Below are 14597 nucleotides of genomic sequence, written 5' to 3'. Positions count from 1 at the left end.
GATATACGTAAGGAGGGCCCGCGTTTTTTTTTTTCAGCAAAGAGTGCGGTGATCCACTGACGCCAGTAGTATTCACTATCACGTACTCAAACCGCAATTATTTTCCCAGTCTTTTTTATTTGAAATCTTTTCAAACACTCCATTACAAAGCGCAGTAGGCCACCGTCTACTTCTCATGCAAACTGTTTCTGGGAATCTTCCTTAGCCAATACAATCTTTGGATGTCTACTTGCTGTCAGTGTCTTAGCATCAATTAAACTGTCGCTATCTCTTCCACCATACATCACAAAGGAAGAAGCAACCTTAGGCAAAAGCGCCGTTTGATAGGCAAGGGGCAATTTCTGACGAGATATCAAAACTTGATGCTTCTAGCTGTTTGTCAAGCAAGTCTTTTACTGCACTTTCTGGAACTTACACTCTGGACTGTTATTTTTCACTTTCTAGAGTTCGTGGGAGCATCCTTTTGTCTTTTCGTCAGCGTGAGCTTCTGCGCAGCTTTGGACAACTTCTCCCTGGCCGTTGGCGCGAGCGTCGTTGCACCGGTTGTAGTCAGGCCTCGTGCCCGTGGGCAGTGTAGTGGTCGGCACCGCAGTCTGATTGTGGGCTGCCATTGAACATGGAAACGCCCGGCACCCCACACGAAAGGGTCACCATGCAAGTGGATGGCAAGTAGCCTTATTACAATGTCACCGGCGTCACCTTGACTCCCACGGTAGACGTTGAGGTAGACGTTAAGACCTTAACGTCGTAGACATGCTGCTTCCCCACACCCAAATGTCTGGATGCTCTTTTAAGTTGGATTACTATGTGATTGGAAGAACTGGGTATTCTAGGTAAATCTTGAGGAATGTTTGGCAGAGCAAACCGAGCGACTTGCCTGTCCGGCTGACTGGCTTCTGATTATCAGAGCTGCTGTTAAGGGCATACAGCTCACCATCCAGGTCACTTTCTCGACTTGCATAAAATTGCCCTTCAGCCAGGCAGGACATCATCTTAATTAAGCCTTGTTGTAAAAGTCGCTGTGTCCAGTAGAAGGGGTAACGCGGATGCCGAAGGCCCGCCACTGTTGCAACGGTATGGTTGCGGCAAAAAGTGACATCCTGCAGAGGTCGCTTTGCGGGAGACATTGATGGTGGCGTTGGTGTCATGCCTACAGTGCCTGCCTGCAGAGGCCGCTTTGCACGAGACAGAGATGGTTACGTTGATGCCATGCCTACAGTGCCTGAGCTGCGCTCGTGGCTTTCGGTGAGGTCGCATGTCTGTGGCGACCGCGTACCCTCCACATCCTCCCCCCAAGAAGAAGCCACCGGTGCCCTGAGCCCGGAACAATGGTGACACGATAGTCGGTTGGGCACTGTCGTAGGTGAGCCTGAGGGCGACGGTCGGGAGAGGCACCATGGCGGTGGCAGTGGCCCGGAACCAGGCGTAGTAGGACTTCACCGGTCTCACCGTGCCGGCCACAGCAGGCGTCGAGGCCGTGGACGTCAGCGCGGCGGTGGCGACCGCGTCTTTCTTGTTTCTTCCCTCCAGGACACGACAGCCGGCGTCCTTCTCCGCAGACGGCGAAGTCCCTCGAGTAGGCGGAGCCCCTCCGTAGGTCAGTCGTCGTTCCCCAGCTGCAATAGCCGAGAACGTCGCGGCAGTGGCCCGGAAGCCAGCATAGGGCGACGTCACCAGTGTCCCCATTCCGGCCGCGGTGTCCGTCGAGGACGAGGACGTCAGCACGGTGGTGGCGACCGTGTCTCTCCCGCGTCCTCCCTCCAGGACAGGACAGCCGGCGTCCTGACCCCACGACGGCGAAGTCCCTCGGGTAGGCGGAGCGCCTCCGTAGGTCAATCGTCGTGCCGCGGCTGGAAGAGGCGACAAGGTGGCGGCAGTGGCCCCGAAGCCAGCATAGGGCGACGTCACCAGTATCACCGTGCCGGCCGCGGTGGGCGTCGAGGCCGTGGACGTCATCACGGCGGTGGCGACCGTGTCTCCCCCGCGTCCTCCCTCCAGGACAGGGCAGCCGGCGTCCTGATACCACGACGGCGAAGTCCCCCGAGTAGGCGGAGAGCCTTCATAGGTCAGTCGTCGTGCCGCGGCTGACAGATGCGAGAATGTGGCGGCAGTGGCTTGGAAGCCCGCATAGGGCGACGTCACCAGTGCCACCGTGCCGGCCGCGGTGTGCGTCGAGGCCGTGGACGTCAGCACGGCTGTGACGACCATGTCTCTCCCGCGTGGAACCTCCAGGACAGGGCAGCCGGCATCCTTATCCGGCGACGGCAAAGTCCCTCGAGTAGGCGGGGCGCCTCCGTAGGTCAATCGTGCCGTGGCTGGAAGAGGCGAGAAAGCGGAGGCAGTGGCCCGGAAGCCATGACAGGGCGACGTGACCAGTATCACCGTGCCGGCCGCGCTGGGTGTCGAGACCGTGGACGTCAGCACGGTGGTGACGACCGTGTCTCCCCCGCGTCGTCCCTCCAGGAGGGGGCAGCCGGCGTCTTTACCCGGCGACGGCGAAGTCCCTCGGTTAGGCGGAGCTCCTCCGTAGGTCAATCGTCGTGCCGCGGTTGGAAGATGCGAGAAGGTGCCGGCAGCGGCCCGGAAGGTAACATAAGGCGACGTCACCAGTGTGAACGTGCCGGCTGCAGTGATCGCCGAGGCCATGTACGTCAGCACGGTGGTGGCGACCGCGTCTCCTCCGCTTTCTCCACATGGAACCAGGACGCCAGCGTCCCCGTCTGGGGATGGCGGAGGCACGGGAGACGGCGGGACGCCGACGTAGGTTCGCATGCGAGCTGCGGCCGGAAGGGGAAAAATGGCGGTGACAGCGGCCATGGTTGCTTGGCAGCTATGAGCAGGCGTTGTCTCGTCCACTCCACGCTGCTCCTCGGCAACCAGGTAGACAGGTGGGAGATGGGCGTCTAGGTGGCGGTTGGCATTGCGGCCGCCGCCAGCACCGTAGCCGTCGAGGTCCGCTGCGGAGCCGTCATCTGGTCTGGCTGGGTCGGCTGCGTGTGCTGCGCGCCTCGAGCCTCGTGCTGCAAGGATGATGATGATGATGATTTCCTCAGGCTGAATGGCACATACCCACGGCGGGTGATTGTCCAGGGTGCATAGCGAAAACAAACGCACTCATGTACAGGGAATGGAGTATATTTAAAATTTTGGGACGCAGATCTAGAATTTGTACAAAACAAAAAATACGGAGAAGGAAAAGTTGTGAATTCACATTCTAGCAGAGGATTCTACCAGATAAATCGACGTTCGTCGTCTTTTCTTCTGAATGCTGATGATTTGCTATGAGCGCACCGCATCTTGTGCAAAACAGTTGTACTATACTCCACACTATGAATTCCTTTCTAAATCTGGTATTATGCGTGCGTGATTTAATTACCGAAAGTCCAAGAAACTAATCCCGACCGCCATGAACGCAGTCTCCCATATTCAGACGCCGGCTTAACTTGCTAAGCCTTTATTAGAGATAGGCAAGGGCAGCGTGGTTTTGCGGATCATCTTCCTTGTCCGCGATTTCTTAACACATTGGACGATTTCGAAGAGGTCACCCTCACTGAGCTCTCGAAAACTGTTGCTCGAAAACTGGAGCTCTCGACAACATGGCTGCACTGACAGCACTCTACTACAACGAATGAGGGCATCGAGTCTTCTCTTATCGTAGGAGGATATCTGACGTGCGTATATATACGAGGTCTGTTAGAAAAGTATCCGACCTTTTGCTGAAGAAAAATAACTGGCATAACTGGAGCGTTGGAAACCTAATCACCTTAAAAGTAGTCTCCTTGGGACTCCACATACTTCTCCCAGTGGTGCTGCCATTCTTGGAAGTATTCCGAAAAGGCCCCTTTCGGAATGGAGTTTAGCTCAGCTGTCGTTGCAGCTATAATGGCCTCTCTTGTCTGAAATCGCGCTCCTTTCAATGGCCTCTTGATTTTGGGAAACGGCCAGAAGTCACAGGAGGCCATATCAGGAGAGTAAGGAGTCTGTTGTACTACAGCAGTCTGGTTTTCCGCGAAAAAAAGTGTGAATTTAGTGCGAGGAATGTGCAGGAGCATTGTCATGATGGATGCGCCAATTTCCTGTTGACCTCAACTTCGGCCTCTTGCGCCGCACAGCACCACGCAGGCGACGGAGGACATCCCTGTAGTATTCTTTTGGTCAATGTTTACTTTGTGGGGGGCGTACTCGTGGTGTGCCACACAGAGGGAGTCAAAGAAAGCAGTCAGCATCACTCTGACATAGCTGCGCACTTGGCGGGCCTTCTTTGGTCTTGGTGACGTGGATGATGCCATTGTGACGACTGGGGTTTGGTTTCCGGGTCGTACCTGTACACCCAAGACTCGTCACCAGCGATTATGGTGTTGATGAAGTCGGGGTCACTGTTTGTGGAATCCAGCATATCCTGTGAGACTTCAACACGAAGCTGCTTTTGCTCCACCGTGAGCAGCTTCAGCGCGAATTTCGCCGCATCTTTCTCCATGGCCAAAATTTCGGGGACAATGGAATGTGCAGAAAAATTGGTGATGTCCACCTCTTCCACAATTTCTCGGAGTGACACGATGGTCCCGCGTCACCACAGCGTTCACTTCGTCAATGACCTGGTCATTTCGGCATGTTGATGGCCGACCGGAGCGTGGCTCTCTCTGCACCGATGTGCGGCCGTCTTTAAACCAATTGTACCACTGCTTAATCTGTGTGCTGCTCATAGCATCGTCGCCGAAAGCCGTCTGAATATTCCGAATGGTTTCCACTTTGCTGTCGCCTAGTTTCTGGCAAAATTTGATGCAGTAGCGCTGCTCCTGTCGCTCCGCCATTTTCCTTGCAATAAAAAACCGACGAGAGCACTGCGCACTGCCTCACTCAAACGCTGCGTGCCAGTGACTGACGCTATCGGCAGGCGAGAAAAAATTTGTGCATGCGCACGAAGGTTCAAGGTAGGCTGGTGCAAGCGTGCTTGTTTCAAATCCATCAGGTGTTCGTAAAAAAAAATAATGTCGGATACTTTTCTAACAGACCTTGTATATACGTGCAGCTTCATCGAACAACGCGCTTTGGGAGGAAGGTTCGCAGCCTGCAGGTCCCTCCGGAAAACTGCGTCCGTGGCGCCGTCCGAGGCTTCGTCTTGACCAAGAAGTTAATTAGGGCCCCAGGTGCGCGTAGCCTCACGCATGCGCATGCTCGCGCGCGCTGGACCACCCGGCTGTGCGTTGTTGGGTTTGGGATGCCCCCCCTCTTGCCTGGGTGGATTAAGGCCGCTCGCGGTCCCCTCCTGCCTAAGTGGATTAAGGCAGCGAACTTCCAGGACCGTGGGACCATGGTGGCAGCAGCGAAGGTCAAAGACCGCCGAAGGCCGAAGATGCGGCGACGATGGCGGCGTCCCGTGGCCGAGTCGACCCTCGGGTCAACGGACAGAGTGGTGGTGTGCTGAGTGAAAGACAGCAGTGTTTAATTACTGAGCCTCTACCCTCTCCCATCAACCGAGCTTCGAGAGAGCCCCACGGCCCAGCGCCGCCCCTGCCGTGGGCGGTATCAACAGTGTCCGCAACTGTCCATCTGATTGGATGTCATTGTTCGAAGTTTATTCCCCAGTCAGGGATCTGGGGAATACGAAGACTATTTTAACGGGTGTTGTTTTGAGACTCCAGAGCACTCCTGTTGATTCCTGAAGACGTTCTCGTTCACTGAGAGTCCCTCTCAGTTACCCTTTTTGTAAATTATGTAAATATTTTTGTATAAAGTTCTCTTTCTTCCTTGTTTAGCCTCCTCGTAACCCCGTCTCCCGCCTTCCTCGTCCCTTCTCCGGCCCGACCACGCTCACCCGATCCTAATAGCGTGCAGCGGCGGCCTCCGTGACGGCCACCAGGGTGGAAGCGAGCTGGAAGAAGAACAGAAGTCGAGCTACCATCGACATGTGATAGCGGCGCTTATTAACCCTTTAGGGTGCTTTGCGCATAATTCAGTACAAAGCGAACTCGTAGAATTATCTGAGTGTGTGTTGCACATAGCAGTGGCTTCCTTATTGTAGAGGAGTTCCGCATCCTTTGTGTCGCAGACGGGATGGCTTTTTATGCCATCAAGATAACTCAATAATATTTCACATAGCAGAGAGCTAGGTATAGCCCGTCATCCGCCATTTTCATACACACAGATTTTGTCGCCAATAATGTTTTTTTTTTTTTTTCTGAATTTCGAGAGTAAAGGGCAGCTTCGAAACAGTAAGTGCTTTCCCGATCCCTAGGATGTTTATATGACAAATCATGGCATTTCGATGCTAGCAGTTTTAACCACTATGGCACTTTGCATGAAATTTTGCACATGCCTGCAAAAAATTGCCTGTGACGGTTTCGCATAGGCAAATGAAAGAATTGGGCTTCTCGAGGCCGGGTATGCTGTTTAAGAGCGACAATGTTCGTTTTGAACTGAAATAACAAGCGGCTCTTTTTTGAGGAGAAAGAATGAGTTCCAAGGTAAGTAAAACGAGACCAGGGGCGGCGAGAACCTATCGGCAGAGGTTTGCAAATTTTCCGGGATAGGCTGGCCAGGGCTGGCGTATCTGACGCGGCTAAGTGGAGATCTGTAATAAGGGAGTAATTACTCATTGGCATCCACCCGAGCGCAGCCATACGGCTACAAAGGAAAGCTATACAGCTTTCTCAGAAACTTCGTAGTTAAAGAAAAATTCGTCCTGGTCCGGGGTTCGAACCCAGGACCACCGCTTCACCGGAGCAGTCGCTCTACCAATTGAGCTAACCAGGACGGCAAGCTTATGATAGGGCGAGAGCGAATTGATCAATAACTCGAAGTGGGAACTGTTTCTTTAACTACGAAGTTTCTGAGAAAGCTGTATAGCTTTCCTTTGTAGCCGTATGGCTGCGCTCGGGTGGATGTCAATGACTAATTACTCCCTTATTACAAATCTACTCCACCTTGGGGATTCCCTTAAACATTTGACCAACACAGTTCCCACTTCGAGTTATTGATCAATTCGCTCTCGCCCTACCATAAGCTTGCCGTCCTGGTTAGCTTAATTGGTAGAGCGACTGCTCCGGTTAAGCGGTGGTCCTGGGTTCGAACCCCAGACCAGGACGAATTTTTCTTTAACTACGAAGTTTCTAGAAAGCTGTATAGCTTTCCTTTGTAGCCGTATAGCTGCGCTCGGGTGGATGCCAATGAGTAATTACTCCCTTATTACAAATCTACTCCACCTTGGGGGATTCCCCTAAACATTTGACTAAGTGGAGATCTGTGGGAAAAAACTTTTCTCGTGCAGAGGGTGCAATCTGCCTGATGATAGTGATGACGACCTCAACTTGTCTAGCCTGCCAGCGCGGCAGACGCTCTGTAGCTGAGCATCTTTCAGCGTTTAGCCAGAAGTGCCGAGCCAACCACTGAGTTCAGTATCCGGACGCTCCGACGAAGACTCCAGAATAGAGAATGATAGGCCGACCAACATAGAATCGATGTGCTCTAACAGCAGTGAATCACGCGCTCTTATTCCCCTCTTACACCTCTTCGTCGCGCATCACATGTGCCGATAAGCCTACGTGACGTCGCGTCCATGTACAGCCCCCGTCAAAAGTGTACAGCCCAAGGGGTTTGCTTGCGAGGCATGCAGCGTGCCTCGTTCTGCATCCTCAGCGACCGTAATCTCTCGAAAGAGGAATGGCTTCGCGTCCTCAATCCTGCAGAGCTTTGGACAGATAGATGTCCCAACCGCGCTAAACAGCAGAAGCGAACCCCTTGGGCTGTATACAATTGGCGGTGGCTGTACTTCTCTAAATAACAGTCTTCTTGCAAGTGATGTTGCCGTGTTCGCGTCGGTCATTAATACGGGTCTTCTCGAAAAGAGGTGCAAATGAAGCAGCGTCTGGGGCACTGCCTCCACCACGACACCGCCATGCATTGTGCATGGGCCTACGAGCTTAATTGTGCGCCAGCTGCTGTCGCTACCAGTAAATGCAGTCCTGCGCCGAATAAAAACTTACGATGCGTGTTGAAGCGACGATTTTCTACTCTGGGACTCCACGCCAGCACGACGGATGCGTCCTAGAGGCCGTCATAGAGTTGACGAATACGAGGGTCCTCGAGCACAGAACTGTCGCCCCTCTACCACTCCATAGCGCGATGCGCGCAGTAACAATAGTCGGATACAACTCAAGAACGAAGCGGCGGATGCCCTTCAAAGGAGCATCATGAAGTGATGCACATAAAGTGGAGGGGGCACTCGAAAAAGTAATAAAAATAATACTGAGAAGACGAGGAAACAGACGAACACAACGCTTATTAACAAATGAATTTTTATTTCAGCGTCATTTTATAAATACACAGGTGACGCCAAAGAGAGCCCAAAACACACTCACCGAGAACAAACAAAAACAGCGCTCAGGGTAAGAGCAAGACAATGATTACGTTTGCCGCAGATGCGACAGCTGCTTGCGCAACAATGCACTTTAATGGGTAATGACGCACGAACTTCACAGCCTTCTAATTTTCAGAGTTTCGATTACTGTCGTTTTCTGTTTGTTCTTGGCGCGTGCGTTCTGGGATCTCTTTGGCGTGATCTCTGTATTTATAAAAGATGTCCCAGAAATGAAACTTCAGTAGTTATTCAGCGCTGTGTTCGCATGTTTCCTCGTCCAACTGTTATTTTTAGTTCTTTTGTTAGTCCATTATTGTCTTGTGTGCGTGCCAATTCGAGCTGTTCACTTCATGATGCTTCATTCCCACCTAGCCCGCCAAAACGTATTTACCTGTAAGGAGCGCCCCCCAGCCAATGACACCGACCGATTTTCATGACGCCGCGGTTAATCTGATTAAGCCCGGGTCCACCTCCTTTCATCTGACACCCCCTGGGACGTCGACGCCATTGGCTGGAAGGTCTCCTCTGAGGGGCGTTTTTCCGCTTCGTTTTTTGTGTCGGATCTGCCTACAGTAATTAGGTCATTAGGTGCAGTCTAGGGCTCGGGATTTATGAATTTGAACAAAGGATTAATATGGCGATTCGTGCTCGATCATTCGCGTAAACGCAGCACACCCCCCGGTTGTCGGCTTGGTGCTTTCACCACCGACCTGGACGCACAGTAGCCGCTGGCCTTTCTTCCAAGATGTACGGCGGTGTCGGTAGCGATAAGCTTTAATACAAAAACGGAGAGGATTATTCCAACGGGGCGGGTCGGTGATACCCAAGTGGGTATAGGCATGCTCATCAGTGATCGCAAGGCCGTAGCCGAGGCCAAAGAGTTGGTTAGCCAATGTACTCGAGCGTAGCCGGTGGGAAAGGATGCCATGCTTGTCAAACAGGCAATCTGGGTGCCTATCGCGTTAATTGTCATCGAATTTTTCGTGGTCCATTCCCGCGCACCGCTTCCGCTCGGCGAATTCCGACGGTCATGGAGAAATTTGCATGCTATCCGATAGATTGCAATAGGCGTAGCAAACTTTGTATCGGCAAAATTACGCAGTGAAGGAGCGGCTAAAACACAGGACGCGTACTCACGTAAGTTCTGCTTAATTAAAAGATGTTCAGGTTAAACCTATTCCGTTATTTCAAATTTCTACATAATCTAGGCGGATGCGCAACGATGCGAACTTCTTTTTAGAATCATTCATCTTTTCCACGTGAGGCTACCCTTAAAGGGGTAGAGACACAAAATTTCGAGCGCAAACAAACGATGATTTGCTTCATGAGCGTAAGATAAGATTCAGCCGCGGGCGTTGAGGGGAACGTAATATGATTTTGAATGTGTTTCGATGAGCCGCTCAGAATTGCCACCCATCATCGAGTGACGTCAAAGTGCAGTTTCCTCAATTATTGTGACGTCACCCAACCGAGTGATTCCTCACAAGTACAGCCAGTGCATGCCGGCGACGCCGACGTCATCAGCATTACGGTAGTCCAGGTTGGCCGGTCGACCGTGACGTCAAGGTGCACTTCAGCGCGCGGGCGCCGGCCGAAACCGACATTGCTGGTACAAATTCATTTGTAATTCATTTTTAACGCTGCGCATCGGTGTTCTTAGCTAATTTCCATGATCACAACGTCCGTAGGCCTCTTCCAAGGCAAAAAAACGAACGCCCAAAAAACTTAGTATTTGTACCTCTGCAATTATTGACAGCCTCAGTTTTGTAAAAAAAGAAGTAAAATATGGAGGAAACATAGGCACTCGGCAACAATAAAAATGGCGCCGGCTTGTTCACGTTCCGGTTTGCGGAGCTGTAATTCAAAATAAATTTGTGAACTGTTTAACGTGTTGTCAAGTGAGACATCAATTTAGATAATAAATCAGTGGGGTGCTCCTGTTTCAACGGCCAATCGCGAACCTTGATCGAGTTGATCCCCATCGAGTACAACAGTCATTGAAAACCACCGTGTGGCAATGGCCGATCCCCATTGAATTGGACGACCATTAACTCACTAGGCATTGAAACTGCCCATGTGACAAAGGAAATAGTGTAGATTGTCAAAGTGAGGCGCTATGTAGACAGTGCCCCAGGGTGTGGAGAGTGTCGGTAGCCTCAGCAGCGCGTGCAGGAAAGGCGAGTGTAATAGAGAAAGTGTTGAGTGACAATGGCTTAAGTTTGGGCTGTGCAGCTTTCTGGGAGAGTGAGCTTAGGATGTGGACGAGGAAATGGGCTGAGGATCGCGCTGCACTCGTCTGATTCGTCGCGTCTGACCCGGTAGCGATTATTTACGGCAGCGTACAGAAAGTAATTTTCGACCTAGTCGGGCTGAGCAACGTGTGTCAAAGGCAGCACTGGCGTCTGTGGCTTATAATCTCGAAACCACAAAGCAGTTCGAATGAAGCGGTATTTCTAATAAAGCAACCTCTTTTCTTAACAAAACTACGCCCTTTCACCGAAGACAGTTCCACAACAAACGCGATATGGCGAGAACTATGGCTGCTCTAATTAAAAACTAAGGTGCACTCCCTTGCCACAAGAAACCGGTGGTTGCCTTACTCAAATCTTACGCTGTACATGCGTAAAACTCTGCTCAAGCCCGGAGGACCGAACGGCTGATCTGGCTATACACCACGCCCGCCGCGACCTCTGTCTTGGGGGTATCCCAGCTCATTTCTTCAGTCCGTGGGTAATCGTCTGACTCATACAGCGCCACAACAACCCCCGCGACAAGAGAAATTACTCTGATTCCATATGTCCCCGGCGTAAGTGAAGCCTTGTCTCGCATATTTCGTCCGTACGAAGTCGGCGTTGCGCATGATTCTATGCACAGCTAAGTCAAGCAATGATGAATGTAAAACACCAGACAACAAAGCAGGAATTCCCGGATGTCGTATATAGAATTCCCTGCGCTGACTGTGAGCACGTGCATATCGGAGAAACAGGCAATTTCGAAAACAGGTCGAGGCAGCTGTACGAAGACGTGGACTAGAAGCACGTGGCAACAAAGGCGCTCGCTGAAATTGCAGTCTCCTCGGACCGCAACATCGACTTGGTAAACACAAAGATAATCGGCAAAGAAAAGAGCGAAAAGGTGTGGTTTTACCTCGGATCTGTTCACATTCAGACGAGGGCGCACACATTCAATCGTAATGAAAGAAATCAACCCCGGATACACGCCCGCTTCTTGAGTCATAACATGAAGCGTACATATAACCAACATTCACTTTTATGCTTTCATTGCGAACAATTAAGGCTCTCGCAGCGGGGCCGGAACATCCTTTTCTTTTTACGATTTTTTCGGCGGTTGACAACTTGCTGCCAAAACTAAGGACTCGCATAGACGTGCGCAGTTGGGGGGAGGGGCAAGGGGGAGTTGCCCCTTCCCTCCCCTCCTCAGAGACATGGAGAGGAGAGGCGCAAATTTTGTGCCATATATTGCTCGCTGCTAGCTCGGATGACAAGAAAGGGCGCTACCATGAACTTTGACCCCCTTCCCCCTCCTAGGCAGAGACCTGTGCACGCCTATTTTAAGGAGCGAATCAACCGCGCATAGTGACATGCAGAAATAACATTTACCGCCAAGGTTAAACGTCCGGTACCAAGGGCTTAGTGCTGAGCGGCGGGTTTCCGCGTGTAAAGCACTCTGGACCCACCAGTAATCTACCCCGAATTACAAGGTCTTCCCCTCACATTTATACGGGTTTTTCGTACACATTCCGGCCCTCCACCTCCACGCGGCCCAAGGAAAATTTCTGGCAAATCCGCTGTTCGATATTACACATTTTCTGTGCCACCTAATTGTTCTCTGTACTGTGAATATATAGCTTGAAAAGCAATTTCTCTCGAAGTCGGGAAACATTGAACTTTGTGCGGCAATGAAGTTTGCCGGGAGAAAACACGCCAAAACCTGGCAAACCATGCCGCGCCAGAGCTGCTTCATCGAGGCTCCGCGAGATGCCGCCAAGATGCCAGCCTCTGAGCGAAAGGCGCCAACGGATCAGGGCCGTCGGGGAAGCACCGACCGGGCTGGCTTGCTACAGCGCCTGTGGCAACGGGCTAACGAATGGTCAACAGACCTATTGCAAGGAAGCAGTATATCCGCTAGAGCACAGTAAATTAAGAAAAGTAAACTGAAAGCATTAATTTGTTTTCTTGTGATTGCTTTTGACTACTGTGCGCACAGAAGCCGAGGAGTGGTAAAACGCTGACCTATGTCAATGTAATTTCTTTCTATTCCGATGTGCTATTATTTCAGGCAGCATGATCTCTTCAAGGGAACCAATGCTCAGAGAGAGCCAAATGAATGGCCCAGAATGCGAAGCGTGTCGCTTGCGGCCTGCCTCCTGCAGGTAAATATTTCCTAAATACAATGAGGCCATGACTGCGACTTAGTGAGAGTCGCTTGAGCACACAGAAATAGCGCACGTGCGCAAGTTAGTTGACGAACCTGGTCAAAGTTGTCGGAGTTCTAGGTGCAGGAAAAAAGTAAACAATCAAGTGTAAGTAATAAGCATCATTCATTTTGCTAAAATAATACTCTACAACAGTGAACAGGACACAAGGATTTTTAAGTACCCGAATCGACAGTTGGGGTAGTGCCCCTCTTTGCCGCTTCCTGGCTGCAGCTATGATGACAAGTATGGGAGCACAAAGAGCCGCCTCTCGCGCATTGCATCGCTTCTTGAATAGTGGTGGTGGTGGTAACTTTTGGGTATTCTGGGGTGAGGATACTGGACGCGGGTTATGTTACCCTTACTTGCGGTATCACTGTTAGCGTCCAGGGGGAGGGGATGGAGGGAGGGAGGGGATGATGCACTCGGTTGGTGTCTACGTCGTTGCTGCGGTCATGTTCCAGGTCAGGAGGCGCAGGTCCAGGGTTCTTGAATGACCTGTTCGACCACGCGCTTGACGTATCACGCTCTTGGAGAGAGAAATATATAAAGAGGAAGAGGGAAGGCAAGGGCTGTTAAATCGCAGCGGTGGCCTAGTGGTTTAAGCATCCGCCTCGCATGCGGTGGGTGCTGGGTTCGATCCCAGTGCCACCGGGTACCCAACGGTGATACAATGGGTAGAAGCTTCCCCAGGCCTGGCGCTTGCTTATTCAGGGTGAAATGCTTGGGAAATGGGTCTTTCACCCCACCTTGAGCAAACAAAAATACCTAGTGCCATGACGCTATTTGGCCGCAGATGCCCTTGCGCCATAAAAATTCACTATTATCATCATTATCAGGGATGTTAACCAGAAGGTGTTATGGTTGGCTACCCTGCACTGGAGAAAGGGATGATGGGATTAAGAAGGCAAAGAGAGAAGGGGCGAAGGGCACAGTCGCTATTGGTCCCTCAAGCCAGTCGCTCTCAGGAAACAAAACAGTACCTTGTACTCCTTGAGGGCAGTCGATAGGTCAGTCGTCAGTAAGATGAGGGGTTGACAAAGCGTGCCGGAGTATGCCACTGGGAGAGGCAAGGATTCGATATGAGCTAGATGGTCGTTACGAGAAATATTTACAGAAATGCTAACGGGAGCGAGGAAACGAGGACGAAACACAATTGACAGGACGAGCGCCAACTACAAACTGCGTTTATGTTTCCACGCGCAAAAAAAAAAAAAAAAAACTTTGAACCACGTGCTTGCTTCTTTGCATTCCTGTGTGTGTTTAAAGGTGTTTGTTTTTTGTCTGGAAAATAAACAATTGGTAGTTGGCTCTCGTCGTATCATTTGGGTTTCGTCCTCGTTTCTTCGCGCCAATTCGCATTTCTATAAGTATGCCTCTTAATAATTAGATTTTATTTATTCCAACAATTTGTGAAACACTGACCAAACGCCTGAAGGTTTGAATACGAGAACACACAGAGGAGCAGAGCAATATTCTTGAAGGGAAAAGGGGAACGTACATACATGAAGGGCTTTTAAATAAAATACGCGAACATTAAGTGACACGGCAAAGAAGTGCATTCAACAAGTTTTGCTCTCAGTTCGGAGCGAATGCATAGTCAAATGTACACTGCACTTCAGTCAAATAATGCGCCATAAGTTGCAAGGACTAAACAAGCAGCGCAGCGACAGACCAAGAAGAAGCGATAGAAACCTATCGCGCAGATCGTTCACAGAGACAGATTCTATACATATGTCACCAACTTCTTCAAATTATTTGACAACGTTTGTGGGCTAAATTTTAGCCCTCGTGTTCCATAACTCG

The sequence above is a fragment of the Amblyomma mixtum genome, chromosome 3 (assembly GCF_055824585.1).
Source record: "Amblyomma mixtum isolate Tamu chromosome 3, ASM5582458v1, whole genome shotgun sequence".
NCBI lineage: Eukaryota > Metazoa > Arthropoda > Arachnida > Ixodida > Ixodidae > Amblyomma > Amblyomma mixtum.
Note: the sequence above shows the minus strand (reverse complement) of the source record.